Source organism: Pelophylax lessonae (genome assembly GCF_965119305.1).
Source record: "Pelophylax lessonae genome assembly, chromosome: 2".
Classification (NCBI taxonomy): domain Eukaryota; kingdom Metazoa; phylum Chordata; class Amphibia; order Anura; family Ranidae; genus Pelophylax; species Pelophylax lessonae.
Genome location: NC_138769.1, coordinates 507,876,941 through 507,893,660, shown reverse-complemented (window position 1 = coordinate 507,893,660; position 16,720 = coordinate 507,876,941). Strand labels below are relative to the sequence as shown.

Here is a 16,720-nt window from a genome sequence, read left to right as displayed (position 1 = left end):
AAGTAAAATAGACTGTGCGTGCAACACCAGGAGACTTGAAAATGCATGTAAAAACACACAAAAACATACAGCAAATGCATAATCAAGCAGCAGCACTAGTGTAAACCCAGGCTTAAGACTTTATGATACCAAAATTCCAGTCCTTTCAGGAGGTTCCCTTGATATAATATTAGAACAGCCTTTTGAGGAATTGGTCCTGTGCAATTTTATTTTTGGACTGTTCTCACATTCATTCATAGAAGGTCAATGTAATGTGATACTTAGTAAGATTTGCATTACTAGCATGGCCTCACAATACTTTTTTAACCAATGTATGTTTTATTCAGCTCTTGCCAATAAAGGTGATATTTTATTTATTTAAAATAATCAAGCAAGACAAAAAAAGGGATTCAGGAATATATGTATAAGATATAGTATAAAAAACAATGTTTAGTACAAAAGGTTTTCTTAAAATTCTTCCCCTGCTGGGTTCCCCAACACCACCCCACTGTCCGGGATATCATAGTCAGTTCACTCTTTTTGTGTTATTTTAAGGTGTACATACGGATTGAACCCCCTATGTAATGTACATTTGTCCTTAAATACAGTCCTAAAGAAGCGAGTCACTTTTGAAACACGTAGACATTATCAGGGCATGATTGGCAATTGTGTATTTTAAGATGTGTTTGATGATTTTATGAAAATCTTTTGTAAAAAAACTTTGGTTTTTATGCTTTATCTTATTTTTACATACCTTGCGGTCATCCCTGAACTCCATTTTTTTTGTGTCGTTTTGACTATTTTGTAATTTTTGGGATGATGACCACTTGTATAATAAAAAAGTGATGACTTTAAATACAATAAATCATATCCAGTTCATAAGGCACATAGCAATGTGTGTGCTTCCAATAAAGTGATATGAAGAGTGTCCCCGTATCCAATTGAAGAAAATCCAGTGATGAAAACAAGTTGTAAACACCAATTAGTGAATCCCTCCACCAGGTGAATTAGCCTCTCACCTTCCTAAAGGACCCAAACGGGCCAGCAATCACATGTATCTTGGATCAGACTTCCAGGAAAGAGCCACACTGTATTGCACCTCGAGGGATCCCGGGACATATAAAAAACAGATGAAGAAATCTAGTGCTCTCTGCTTACTAATAAGGGTGTGCTTTATTAGAGAAAGGCAGATCAACTCACATTTGTTGGGCACTCAGCCGTGCCTGCTGTATAAGCGATGTCAGCGATCTGTTACCAGAGAGAGACTCTGCGTCGGCCACGCACGCTCCGTCCCCCTATACGCGTTACGTCGAGCGTAATGCTCCTTTGACTTCCTCGGTAGGGGTGGCTAGTGCGTGCCAAGCCTCACTTTAAATACATCAACACTCAGGTGGATTGGCCAGCAGATCTCAGTCCCTCCCCCCGCTCATAGCTCACAACAGGACATCGGAACCTCCGAACCAGGCATGTTTACGGCGGTGTCACTGGCTCATATCGCTAATGGGGCAATTTTAATGTATGGGCATTGATCAAATTACTATTGCACATTGCGGAGATCGCGTGGTGGCGCAGATACCTCTCTGGTTTACATTAAAACAACTAAAACACGTATTCACAAAATCTCATACCATAATTAACAATATTAAAAATATTAAAAGTACATCAATAAGCTAAAACCTGGAATAATAAATGTTGGCAATTAAAATAAATGTTATAAAATATATATATATATATATATATATATATAAATTTTTTTTTTTTTTTTAAATATATATAAAAATGTTTGGTCTCAGATAAAAATATAATGCATGATGGGGTGTTATCTATTACTAATAAAACAATTTAGATCGAAATCCTTATTTAAACCTCTGGGTGCCAACACCTTGGCCTCGTAGACCCAAAAGGATTCCCTTCTACTAAGCTGGAGAATATAATTACCTCCTCGCCAGTGTGGTTGGACATGTTCAATTCCCCAGAATTTCAGGGAATGAGGTTTCTTATCATGAAACATTTTAAAGTGCTTGGATACGTTGTGTGAAACCTCCCCCTTCTTTATGTTAGAGATATGTTCCCCTATCCTCACGTTTAGGGCTCTGGAGGTGCGTCCTACGTACTGGAGTCCGCACCCACATTCCATCATGTAAACAACCCCAATTGTGGTACATGTTATTAGGTCTTTAATCTGGTATTCTTTACCTGTGCTATTACAAATAAAAGTTTTCTTCTTTTTGGTGTTTTTTTTAGTCTGCTGGCAAACACCACATCTGCCGCACGCATGGAATCCAGACAAGAACTGAAAAATTGTATTTTTCTTGGGTCTAGGGGGATCTATCACTCCCGGGGCCAGCCTGTCCTTCAAAATAGGAGCTCTCCTATATATGAAGCCAGGTCTCTCCGGGAGGTGGGGTCCCAAAATTCCATCTTGTTTAAGCACCCCCCAGTGCTTTCTTACAATGCGTTCAACCTGTTTATGCTGAACGTTGTAATCTAGCACTAGTTTAAAGTTGCTGTTGTTTCTATTATCATCCCTGGACGCAACAGCCTTGTTGGCTAAAAGTTCTGTTCTATTCAGATTGGATACTTGTTGTAGATCAGAAGACACTTTTTTCATATCGTACCCTTTAATTTTAAACCTGTCTACCAATATTTGGGACTGTGCTTTGAAATCTTCCTCCTTAGAACAGTTCCTCTTAATACGGATCAGCTGACCCCTCGGAATATTAAAAAGCCAATTCCTGTGGTGGCAGCTGTCCATAGACAAATACGAGTTACGGTCAGTAGGTTTAAAAAAATTCCTAGTGTGTAACTGGCCGTCTAGAACAAAAATCTCTAGATCGAGGAACTGTATCTTTTCTTTGCTCTCAGTCCATGATAAAACAATGTTCCTATTGTTAAAATTCATTCTACCTTTAAAATCATTAAAAGAATTCAAATCTCCCTCCCGAATCATGATCAGATCATCTATAAATCTCTTGTAAAAGATCAGTTCTGGGGGTCTGTTGGAGAAAACCTCTTCTGCTTCCCATTGGGCCATGAATAAATTGGCTACACTGGGGGCAAATCTAGCCCCCATAGCCACGCCTTTGGTTTGTAAGAAAAAGTCCCCTGAGTACCAAAAATAATTATGTTTTAAACAAAAATCCAAACTTTCTAACAGGAATTCTATATGATCACCATCCAATCCCGACTCATCCAGGGCCCATGATGCGGCCCTCATTGCGGCATCATGCCCGATGATCGTGTACAGAGAGCCTACATCTGCAGTCGCCAGAATGCAGTTCTCTGAGATAGGAAGGGATTGTAGGTCCTGAATGATATGTTTGGTATCTTTTGTATATGCTGGTGTCCGGGTAACCAATGGCTGCAAGTAAAAATCAATGTATTGGCCCAATCTGGAGCTCAGGGAGTCAATACCGTTAATGATTGGTCTCCCCGGAGGTTTCTCCACAGACTTATGGATTTTGGGGAGAAAGTATATAGTAGGGGTTCGACAGGCGGTAGGGTTTAAATAAAGTGCTTCTTTTTTATTCAAAATGGCGTCATCCAGCCCATTTTGAATTAGTACATCCAGTTCTTTTTTATATACATTGAGTGGGTTACCCCTCAAGCAACAATATGTATTCGGGTCTGAAAGTTGTCTTTCCATTTCATTATTATAATAATCTTTACTCATGACAACAATACCCCCCCCCCCCCCTTTATCCGCTGGTCTTATCACCAGCTGTTTATTAGCTTCCAGGCTAGTAATACCATTTTTAATCCATTGGGGGTCTTGAATTTTCCTAACTTTTAATTGCTCGATATCTTGGGACACCAGATTTTTAAAAACCTCCATATATTTGCTATCTTTATTTGGTGGATTGAACACAGATTTGTTTTTCAACATCGAGTAGTGTGTTCTCTCACTATTCATGAGGCGATGGTCTGGTTTAGATAGGAAATACTTCTTCTGATTTAAACCCCTCATGTATTTCTGTAAGCTAACATATGTGTCGAATTTATTTAGGTTTTTCACTGGGGCATATTTTAACCCTTTATCTAAGACTTTCGTCTCCTCCTTGGTCAAAGGTATGCCACTGATGTTGAATATGCCTGCTCCTATTGGGTTTTGCTCTTTTTGGAGGCGTCGACCTGCTCGTCGTCCTCTTTCCTTTTCTTTTTTCCCCAGAATGTTTTCCAATTGGACCCTTGTACCCCCACAGGGCACCGGGTTTCTCTAAAAAAACATCCGGGGGATTGTTGTTTGCGGCTGGCGGGTAGAGTGGGGTGAACCTATTCATGGTGGGGATATTATATGACGTAGACGGGCGAGGGGAGTCATATATTGACTCGTCCCTCATGTCTTGTCGTTGATCCAGGGTGCCCCTTGGTTCCTGGGGGTACCAATTCCCTTGTTCTGCCTGATAGGGACCATTCCTGTTCCCTTGTGTTGGGAAATACGGCCATTACTATTCCTTGGTGCCTGTTGATATGGGCCGCCATTTCCCTGTGTTTGATGATAAGGGCCACCATTGTTCCTCCCTTGACCTCTACCTCTTCCTCTTGGTCCACCTCTTCCTGCTCTCCTCCCCCTTCCATTACCTCTTTGTGGTGCATGGTAGGTGGGTACAGGAGTGTTGTTAGATTCCCGCCTTGCAGGAGCAGGCGGCGCTCTGCTCCATACAGGGGGTGTCATGTTTACTCTCTCCGGTGTACTGTCACGGGATGGTAATATAGAGTTACTCTGAAGATCTTTCTGCCACTTAAAGACTTCATTCCCTCTATAATCATTCATATCCCTAATGAACTTCTTTCTCTTTTTTTCCTGAGTTTCTTTATCTGTTTTTTCTAATTTTTTCTTTAGTTCTCCTGCTAGTTGGTTAAATTCAGGAGAGTCTTTAAGTGACTCCAATTTCTTTTTGAGCTCAGCTATATGCGATTCAATTATCGCAAGTTTCCTGCGTTTGCGAGTAAGCAGGAAGTTCATGAGGTCTTGTCCTTTAGAATTGAATAAACCACTCATCTAATGACTCCTCATCCTCAAGTCCGTCATTAGGGGGGACTTCCCACCTTAGACGTCTTGGGGTGAGTTGGTGGGCTATATACTGCTCAAATGACACAATATCCCACCAAGCCCTGGTTTTCTTTTCCATAAGAATACCTAATTTCTTAAAGGACTGTGTAATGTCCTCATATCTGCCTCTGTTTTTATCTCCTGAGAAGATGTCATCAATTATAATATTCCTATTATCAAAATAATCAAATATATCCATGGTTGCTGCTAATAGGTGAGTGAAAGACACAATCAAATGAAATACAAAAAAACTATCAGCGCAAACCCAATATATGCCCCAGTGAAAAACCTAAATAAATTCGACACATATGTTAGCTTACAGAAATACATGAGGGGTTTAAATCAGAAGAAGTATTTCCTATCTAAACCAGACCATCGCCCCATGAATAGTGAGAGAACACACTACTCGATGTTGAAAAACAAATCTGTGTTCATTCCACCAAATAAAGATAGCAAATATATGGAGGTTTTTAAAAATCTGGTGTCCCAAGATATCGAGCAATTAAAAGTTAGGAAAATTCAAGACCCCCAATGGATTAAAAATGGTATTACTAGCCTGGAAGCTAATAAACAGCTGGTGATAAGACCAGCGGATAAAGGGGGGGGGGGTATTGTTGTCATGAGTAAAGATTATTATAATAATGAAATGGAAAGACAACTTTCAGACCCGAATACATATTGTTGCTTGAGGGGTAACCCACTCAATGTATATAAAAAAGAACTGGATGTACTAATTCAAAATGGGCTGGATGACGCCATTTTGAATAAAAAAGAAGCACTTTATTTAAACCCTACCGCCTGTCGAACCCCTACTATATACTTTCTCCCCAAAATCCATAAGTCTGTGGAGAAACCTCCGGGGAGACCAATCATTAACGGTATTGACTCCCTGAGCTCCAGATTGGGCCAATACATTGATTTTTACTTGCAGCCATTGGTTACCCAGACACCAGCATATACAAAAGATACCAAACATATCATTCAGGACCTACAATCCCTTCCTATCTCAGAGAACTGCATTCTGGCGACTGCAGATGTAGGCTCTCTGTACACGATCATCGGGCATGATGCCGCAATGAGGGCCACATCATGGGCCCTGGATGAGTCGGGATTGGATGGTGATCATATAGAATTCCTGTTAGAAAGTTTGGATTTTTGTTTAAAACATAATTATTTTTGGTACTCAGGGGACTTTTTCTTACAAACCAAAGGCGTGGCTATGGGGGCTAGATTTGCCCCCAGTGTAGCCAATTTATTCATGGCCCAATGGGAAGCAGAAGAGGTTTTATCCAACAGACCCCCAGAACTGATCTTTTACAAGAGATTTATAGATGATCTGATCATGATTCGGGAGGGAGATTTGAATTCTTTTAATGATTTTAAAGGTAGAATGAATTTTAACAATAGGAACATTGTTTTATCATGGACTGAGAGCAAAGAAAAGATACAGTTCCTCGATCTAGAGATTTTTGTTCTAGACGGCCAGTTACACACTAGGAATTTTTTTAAACCTACTGACCGTAACTCGTATTTGTCTATGGACAGCTGCCACCACAGGAATTGGCTTTTTAATATTCCGAGGGGTCAGCTGATCCGTATTAAGAGGAACTGTTCTAAGGAGGAAGATTTCAAAGCACAGTCCCAAATATTGGTAGACAGGTTTAAAATTAAAGGGTACGATATGAAAAAAGTGTCTTCTGATCTACAACAAGTATCCAATCTGAATAGAACAGAACTTTTAGCCAACAAGGCTGTTGCGTCCAGGGATGATAATAGAAACAACAGCAACTTTAAACTAGTGCTAGATTACAACGTTCAGCATAAACAGGTTGAACGCATTGTAAGAAAGCACTGGGGGGTGCTTAAACAAGATGGAATTGTGGGACCCCACCTCCCGGAGAGACCTGGCTTCATATATAGGAGAGCTCCTATTTTGAAGGACAGGCTGGCCCCGGGAGTGATAGATCCCCCTAGACCCAAGAAAAATACAATTTTTCAGTTCTTGTCTGGATTCCATGCGTGCGGCAGATGTGGTGTTTGCCAGCAGACTAAAAAAAACACCAAAAAGAAGAAAACTTTTATTTGTAATAGCACAGGTAAAGAATACCAGATTAAAGACCTAATAACATGTACCACAATTGGGGTTGTTTACATGATGGAATGTGGGTGCGGACTCCAGTACGTAGGACGCACCTCCAGAGCCCTAAACGTGAGGATAGGGGAACATATCTCTAACATAAAGAAGGGGGAGGTTTCACACAACGTATCCAAGCACTTTAAAATGTTTCATGATAAGAAACCTCATTCCCTGAAATTCTGGGGAATTGAACATGTCCAACCACACTGGCGAGGAGGTAATTATATTCTCCAGCTTAGTAGAAGGGAATCCTTTTGGGTCTACGAGGCCAAGGTGTTGGCACCCAGAGGTTTAAATAAGGATTTCGATCTAAATTGTTTTATTAGTAATAGATAACACCCCATCATGCATTATATTTTTATCTGAGACCAAACATTTTTATATATATTTAAAAAAAAAAAAAAAATTTATATATATATATATATATATATATATATATATATATATATATATATATTTTATAACATTTATTTTAATTGCCAACATTTATTATTCCACGTTTTAGCTTATTGATGTACTTTTAATATTTTTAATATTGTTAATTATGGTATGAGATTTTGTGAATACGTGTTTTAGTTGTTTTAATGTAAACCAGAGAGGTATCTGCGCCACCACGCGATCTCCGCAATGTGCAATAGTAATTTGATCAATGCCCATACATTAAAATTGCCCCATTAGCGATATGAGCCAGTGACACCGCCGTAAACATGCCTGGTTCGGAGGTTCCGATGTCCTGTTGTGAGCTATGAGCGGGGGGAGGGACTGAGATCTGCTGGCCAATCCACCTGAGTGTTGATGTATTTAAAGTGAGGCTTGGCACGCACTAGCCACCCCTACCGAGGAAGTCAAAGGAGCATTACGCTCGACGTAACGCGTATAGGGGGACGGAGCGTGCGTGGCCGACGCAGAGTCTCTCTCTGGTAACAGATCGCTGACATCGCTTATACAGCAGGCACGGCTGAGTGCCCAACAAATGTGAGTTGATCTGCCTTTCTCTAATAAAGCACACCCTTATTAGTAAGCAGAGAGCACTAGATTTCTTCATCTGTTTTTTATATGTCCCGGGATCCCTCGAGGTGCAATACAGTGTGGCTCTTTCCTGGAAGTCTGATCCATGATACATGTGATTGCTGGCCCGTTTGGGTCCTTTAGGAAGGTGAGAGGCTAATTCACCTGGTGGAGGGATTCACTAATTGGTGTTTACAACTTGTTTTCATCACTGGATTTTCTTCAATTGGATACGGGGACACTCTTCATATGACTTTATTGGAAGCACACACATTGCTATGTGCCTTATGAACTGGATATGATTTATTGTATTTAAAGTCATCACTTTTTTATTATATTTCTGGCGCATCACATTTTGGTAGGATTTATAGTTTATTGTGATTTGTGAAACACGATTGGTGTATGCTGCCGGATACCACTTATATACTTTCACACACCTGATTTATGCACAGTGAATTGAGGTTGAGTTATTTTATCACATATATTGGGTTTGCGCTGATAGTTTTTTTGTATTTCACATGATGACCACTTGGTAACCTTGAATAGGTACATCCCCCAAAATCGCTTTCAAATACTGGTTTAATATTTTATATATACACACTGTGCTTTTTCTTAGAACTCATATTTGTATATGTCCTAATATCAGTGCTAACAAAAAAGATATTGGGGGGCACACCCTAAACGCACAATTCTCAGGTTGGTGCTGCTAAAAGACCAATATACAAATTGAACAATATAATAGCACACACATACACAGAAATAAGTTGTTTTCAAATCTTGCAAGGCTATTTAAAAACACCTGCTCTTATTAAATAAATATGGGGATTTAGTCACAACATATGGCCATACTGTGCTTAAGCCCACCACTTCGTCAAAGTACCCCATTTTCAGTGGGTCCTACACTATTCATAGAAAAGATAAATCCTACTTCTCAGAACCATAGGGCAATACTCACTCCTGTCATGGGAGAAGTTTGCTAGCTGCAGATTCCTCTGCTAAAACTGCAATGAAGGGACGCCTCCTGTAACTACTCACAGGTGGACTATGCTAATGAGGTCTTGGGGTGGGAGAGTGGGGTGTTCTTCCCATAAGTCTGGTCAGATCTATACATGAAACAAAAAAGATATTTTGTAATTTTTGGAATGATGACCACTTGGTAACCTTGAATAGGTACATCCCCCACAATAGCTTTCAAATACATCGCTTCTCGGCCTTTTGGCTAAGATCAAGTGTAGTATCTGTTCTTATCAGTGTTGGAATGGAACCGGAAGGTTAGTATGTGGTGGCCGAAGTTAACCGGGGCGCTCTGGGCGTAACTGGAGGACCGGAGTAGGCCAAACCAGAGAAAGCCGGATGGTTCCAATGCCTTCCTGATTTGAATGGGTCCGCCCCTGTCAGTTTGAAGGGAGCGAGAAAGCCGGCGTGGTCAACCGGTTAGTACTGCTCCTGGATGTAATTGGTGAGAGTGCGGATGGTGACGGGAAGGGCCCTTCCTCCTGGGTGAATTTGGCTGAGAAGGGGGCCATTTTCTATACCCTTCGAGGTTGGGCTCTCCCTGAGCTGTCTGCATTCCTGGCCTCCTGACAGGAAGGGCTACGCTTGGTCTGGCCATGGGCTGAGTCCGAAAAAGCCCGTGGTGTACGTGCCCCTGGGGTGGCAGCCCAGGGGTGCCTCAATTTCACTGGTGAGGGGCAGCTCACCTGAGTTTTTGTGGCACTTTGGTCACTGCACCATCACACTTTTTCTGCACCTGCCTCTTGGGGTGGGCCTTTTGGCCAACACCAGAGGAATTTTTTATTCCTGGCCGGGGGGGGCCTGCCGAGGTCTTGCACTTAGGCACTACCCAGCACTTCTCCACTTCCCTTTTCCCCACTCGGTTTTTTCTTTTTTTGTGTGTTCACGTGTGTCCCTTTTTGGTTGTTTGTCACTTGCACGACTTGGATGGCGTAGGTCCTCGGGCCTGCCCTGTAAGTCTTGGGTGGATATGGCCTTTTGGCTTAGTTCGCCCTCTCCCATGGGGTCTCCCTTCGGGGGAGCCCCACCTAGTACTCGGGTTGGGCTGTTTCGGCAGTCCCCCTGAAGAATGGGGTCTGCCCGGTTTCGGCTGGGTGGACCAAAGTGAGTACCTCAGTCCCTGTCAGGAGCTTCGCGCCCCGGGGGATCAGGGTCAGGGCCCTTCCTCTTCGGAGGAGGGCCATGTGTACGCCTTGTGCACTTTTTGTGTGTCTCACGTTTGCGTGTGTGCACTTTTTTATGCACCGGGTGTAAGTCTTTTGAGTGTGTTTCACACACCACAGGCTTTAAAAAAAAAAAAAAAATAGCTTTCAAATACTGGTTTAATATTTTATATATACTGTGCTTTTTCTTAGAACTCATATTTGTATATGTCCTAATATCAGTGCTAACTTAAGGCTATTTTGAATATAGTTAATTTACAAATACATTTGCGTCTTCCATTTTTAGACAATTATTTTCCCATTTATAACCATTTAACTTAGTTTCTGCCTCCTCAGCTTCTGTTCCAATTTCTTTTGTGAAACAGTATAACTAAATTCAAATGTATAAAATATTATTCTCCTCATTCAGATATAAACTTACCACCACCTAAATTTATGAAAACAGTGATGTCAATGCAAATGAAGTACATTTTCAGCAAAGTGCAAGAAAGCAAAGCAATATAAGGTTTCTCGTAAGACCCTAAACAAAGATAGAATTTTCAAATGCAGAGGAAAATGAATCGGAGAAATACAAACTCATAAGACACTTTGCTTTATGGATGGTTGAGAGAGAGTATCATACTTTAAAAAAACAGAAGCAAAGGCCAAGGCAGAAGCAAGTGGCTAGAAGGTTAAAGGTAGATTTTAAGAACGAGAGAGAGAAAGGTTGTGGTAGAAGACCTCAAAGTGTTGTTTCAATAAAAGAAACCGACTGCTTTACTGCTATATGTGGCAATGAATTTATTGGGGCATCTGAAAGAGCTAGATGAAGGGTTAAAATTATCAAATTCTGCTATGGTCAAAATGATCCTGGCAAAGAAAGACCTTTCAAATTGGCTTGTAGTATTTGATAGTCTGTGGAGGCTTGATATAGGATAAAACATATTGTACCATCAATGAAGCAGAGATCTACTAAAGAACAACAGAGCATTGTCAGAATTGGATAGCTAATGTTAAATAGAACACTTGAATGTTGAAAAGTAAAAACATGTATATTTTTTTCATTAAATGTCAATAAAAAAGATTCCTGCATTTCTCCCAAAGGCATCTCTGTAACACAGTGGATGACTATATAAAGGAAACATCTGAAATATCTTAGCCATGATGTCTAGAACTAACCACGAAGTGAAGCATGGCCGGGGACAAGTTCACCTGTACATGGAATTGCCAGGTATCCTTGACTGTATTATTTTAATTAGTAGGATAGAAATGAATGTGTAATTACTTTTTTATGCATTAGACTATTTTGTTGTTTTTTGTGGAAGAAATATCAAAGCCAGAAAGCCCACTTCCCCCATGATTTTCTTTTCAGTACTGTTAGAATCAGAAAACATGTCTACCAGTGCTGACTTGTCTAAGGTTAATATATAATAAAGACTACATTTTTTTCCTTTCTGTGCTACATCGTCCTTATATTTTTGCCTGGAGTATAAATTTCCTCATATTATAGTACAAACTATATAGTAAACCCCCCTCCATCGTGGGGGTTACTTTCCAGACCCACCCAGAATAAGTGAAAATCCGCAAAATAGAAATACCCTATTTAAATACACTGTAGGCATGTTTTTATAACTTTCACTGTACTTTTAAAAGCATTTTAAGGTCCTTAAACATACTTTTAAAACAATAGAAACACATTTAAACACATAAAAGATACTGAGAGACAGAGCAAGAGCAATGGAAAACACAAAAAATACTTAATTAATAATGATTTAATTAGTAAAATAATATTAATAGGTCTTACAGAAAAAAACGCAAAATACCGGGACAGCAAAAACTGGGGGTTTACTGTATTAAAACACAACAAATGGATGGGAATGTAAGCGCTGCCCAAAACAATAACAGGAGTCACAAATGAAATGTCATAATGATGAATGGTCACAAATAATAAAATGTCTCATTTATTAAAACTGGTATAAATGCTGGTAAGCAGGATATGTCCAAGAAGTTAGGCAGTACCTGTGGTGGAGGTCAGGGAGGCAGGTGAAAACATCTCTCAAATCTCTCAGATGGTGGAGAAGCCCAGGGAGCGACCATACATGAGGAGTGGTAGAGAGGGAGATCCGTGGCCTGGGGGTGGTGGGGAGAAGCACATCTCCCTGTGGAACGAGCCGGCCGCAGGACCGCAACAAGCCGGCGTCTCCTCGCCTCAGCTGTCTCGAGCGGCGCCGGCGGATGACGTCATCGGCAGGTGACTGTCAGCTCATGGGAGTCCGTTCCAGGCTGCAAGGCAGATGGTGAAGGCAGCCCCACAGTACTTGATGTGTCACGCACCAACAGTGGACATATCCAGGAAATAAGGGGATGATGGTGGAATGAAGATTAATCGCCACAAGGGGGGGGGGGAGTGATGGAGATTACATGTTTCGGGACATGTTTCGGGACAAGCCCTTCGTCGAAGCGCCGCTCAAGACAGCTGAGGTGAGGAGACTCCGGCTTGTTGCGGTCCTGCCGCCGGCTCGTTCCACAGGGAGATGTGCTTCTCCCCACCACCCCCAGGCCACGGATCTCCCTCTCTACCACTCCTGTATGGTTGCTCCCTGGGCTTCTCCACCATCCACCACCTGCCTCCCTGACTTTCACCACAGGTACTGCCTAACTTCTTGGACATATCCTGCTTACCAGCATTTATACCACTTTTAATAAATGAGATATTTTATTATTTGTGACCATTCATCATTATGACATTTCATTTGTGACTCCTGTGCCCACCTGCTATTGTTTTGGGGAGCGCTTACATTCCCATCCATTTGTTGTGTTTCTGTACTTTTCTCTGAGCATGGGACAGCTGCACCCCTGACATGTACTAACTGGCACTTTACACATGGCCGTCCATCCCATTTAGCTTGACACCACAGGTTTTTTGGGTTTTCTGATCATCCAGTTTTCAGCGCCAGGATTTTTTTGTGTATTTTTTGGGTTTACTGTATTGCCATTGTACTCCCAGATCAGGCCTTTTCTGACACTTTTTTGTTTGCATGTAAAAATCAGTATGTTTGCTATAAAATGACTTAGAACTCCCCTCAGAACCCTTAGAGGCCCCAAAGAATAAATTGGTGGGTTTTGCAATTTTTTCACAGAAATTTATCAAACCCAATTTTTGGGGAAAAAATATAATTTTTTAAATTTTAATGTAAAATAACACAAAACATAACCCAATTTTTTTTGTAAAATATAAAAGATGATGTTATGCTGGGTAAAAAGGTATCAAACACGTTACATTTTAAAATTGCGCATGCCCGTACAATGGCAACAAACAACGTAAATTTTACTATCCGTAGGCAACAATTTAAAAGCCTTTACAGGTTACCACTTTAGATTTACAGAGGAGATCTAATGCAAAACTTACTGCCCATGATCTGATATTCGCAGTGATACCTAACATGTGTGGGACGATCGCTGTTTGTGTGTGGGACTGAAGCATGGATTTGCCTTTTGCACACAAGCACGAGAGGACGTGGACACTTTTTTTTCAAATATTTTTTTAATCATTCTTTTTTTTTTTTTTTTTTTTTTTTTTACACTCGTTGTAATTTTTTAATCACTTTCATGGCTGTCACAAGGAATGTAAACATCCTTGTGACAGCTAGGCATGTGACAGGTACTCTTTATGGAAAGATATGGGGTCTATAAGAGCTAAGTTACCATAGATTGAGAGCTGATCAAAGTTGATATGGTCTTTGTTTGGCTCTCTGATCAGCAGTTGGAAGCAGGAGATGTTGGGACGGGAGAGCCTGAAAAAGACACAGAAGGTGGATGGGGGGGGGGGGTGTCATGCCCTCCTGCGCGCTTGTAAAAGCAATTATTCGCTGGCTCTAAACAATGGTACCGGGAAGTTGCCCACAGCTGCAGACATCATCCCAGTATAACCACTTTAATTTCAACAGCGTACGGGTCCACAAGGGGTTTATGGTCTATGCTTGTACTAATTAGAATGATACAGGTCACTGTTGCCCACTTTATTCACCAGTTTCTCTTTCTCAATGTACTTTAAGACAAGTAAGCCTAGTGTTGGAAGAGAAGAATGTCTCTCTCACTTCTGTAGCCCTACCTTGCCACTTCTGAGGGTTCTTTAACTTACATAATATCCCAAATTCATGATAACATTAGTGTACAATTTACTGACTATCCTGCAGAGTTGAAGCAGAACTAAACCCATATATCCTTTACAGCTAGGGAAGCTGCTATCTTGTGATCACCTATGACACCAGCCATTTTGGTAGCTTGACAGTTCAAATGAGAGCATAAGTAACTGTGACAGTTACCATTCATGGCATTCCTTGAATGTAATGTTTTTGGGAAATAGTTAAATTGATGGACCTAGTTCAGCATTAAATGAAGGTCATCATTTGTATCAAAATTAACACATTCACAGTAAATTCAAAAGCTGTCAATTTAACATATAATGCTCCAACCTTTTTTTTTTTATTTATTTATTGATTTCAGGTTAATGATTGGGTAAAGCATCTTGGTTCAGATTTCATCTTCCTAAGCAAAAGTATTTCACAAATGTTAAAAACCACTTCAAGACTGCAATACATATACACATTGAGGTTTTGAAGCGGTTTACTGGGGCTATGGCTGCAGCTGTCAACCATAACTCTTGTATTAAACTTTTCATCCTGTAATTCTCATTTACCTAAAAGTGATCTGAATGGCTGATTAGCCACTGGATCCTTTATAGAAGCAGCGGGAGGGGTCGTTCCCCCGTCCCGCCTCTCGCTGGTTTTATCTTAGGCTTACCCGTCTCACTTGGAAGCCCGGGATGTGATCTGGCGGATTACGCGGCTGGCTATAGAGGTGAAGAGAGACCAGATCATCTCTGTTTACCTCTATGATCTATCTGGGAGACTGGAAGCTATGTCATGACATCATTTACAGTTTAGGGCAAGTGTAAACGCTGCCTTTTTTGGGGGGGAAAGCATCCCCCTCCTTCCTCTAGTTGGGGGACTAATAGCATACGCCCAATATTACTTCCCTTTGCAGCTCTACCCATAGGGATTCTACCTCCTCCCTAGCTCCATTCGAGATATCGTCCCACATATTCACTTGCACATTGTTCTTGATATACAGGCATACCTGTCCCCCTTTTTACCCTCTCTATCTCTGCGATAAAGGGAATACCCCTGAATGGTTGCCAGCCAATCATGGGAGCTGTCAAACCAAGTCTCCGAAATTCCCACAAAATCGAAATACTCTTCATTCATTAGCAGCTCCAGTTCTCCCATCTTGATGGCCAGACTTCTAGCATTGGCATACAAATCTTGCAATTTTGTCCGGTTCATACTACTATCCTTGTTAGATATTATGAGGCTGCACTTTCGATTTGTCAGCCTACCTACCTTGGGTTTTGGATCTCTGGTCACCCTACCACTAATTCCCCCGATTAATGCTTGCTAAAACTTGCTCCCCACTGGCTAATCCTACATCTGGACCCTCCCCCTATCACCTAGTTTAAAAGCCTCTCTAACTTTTCAGCCATCTTCTCTCCCAGTACGGCTGCACCCTCCCCATTTAGGTACAGTCCATTCCTACAAAAGAGGTAGTAGCTGACTGAAAGTCGGCCCAGTTCTCCAGGAACCCGAACCTCTCCTTACTACACCAGCTTCTCAGCTACTTGTTACCTTCCCTAATCTCCCACTGCCTATCTGGTGTGGCTTGAGGTACAGCTAGCATTTCTGAGAATACTACCTTGGAGATTTATCTCCTTAATTTAGCTCCTAAGTCCCTGAAATCATTTTTAGGACTCTCCATCTCTCTCTAACTTTGTCATTGGTACCCACGTGTACCATTACAGATGGGTCCTCCCCATCCCCACCCAATAATCTGTCCATCAGATCCGTTATGTGCTGAACCAGAGCACCCGGTAAACAACAAACAGTTCGCCGCTTACGGTCTTTTTGACAGATTGCCCTCTCTGTCCCCTACCACCAGAACCTGTCTTTCCTTACGCTTAGCTTCGCTCCCACCCTCACTGAAGGAGTTCTTCCCCTGGCAGCTAGGGGCGTCGCTCTGCTCCAGCATTGCTGGTCCATGACTGGTTTCCCCAACATCACGCAACAGGGCGTATTTATTGGGATGTTCAAGCCCAGGCCCGGCCTCCTTAACTTTTTCCCTTCTAACCATCCTAACTTTCACCCAACTACTCTGCTCTGATGCCTGCACCCTTGTATCTCCACCCGCCACTGTGCTGGCCCCTGTCAGCACCTGCCGGGTATTTTCCCAGCTCTCCTTAAGTATGGAGATTATTCTCAGTTGCTTCCCTTGATTCAGGACCTGAGCTTCCAGGGAAGCAATGTGCTTACATTTTGTGCAGCTGTATTCGCC

General features: G+C 41.5%; 1 long non-coding RNA gene across 1 annotated transcript in view; it reads left to right on the top strand.

The window, feature by feature from the left end:
- The window catches only part of LOC309545132, a 423,442-nt gene extending 411,760 nt beyond the window's left edge, over positions 1-11,682 (top strand). The window contains exon 3 of the long non-coding RNA XR_014224876.1: positions 11,438-11,682. This is a non-coding gene — a long non-coding RNA (uncharacterized lncRNA). The remainder of the gene's footprint in view (positions 1-11,437) is intronic.
- The last annotated feature ends 5,038 nt before the right edge of the window (positions 11,683-16,720 follow it).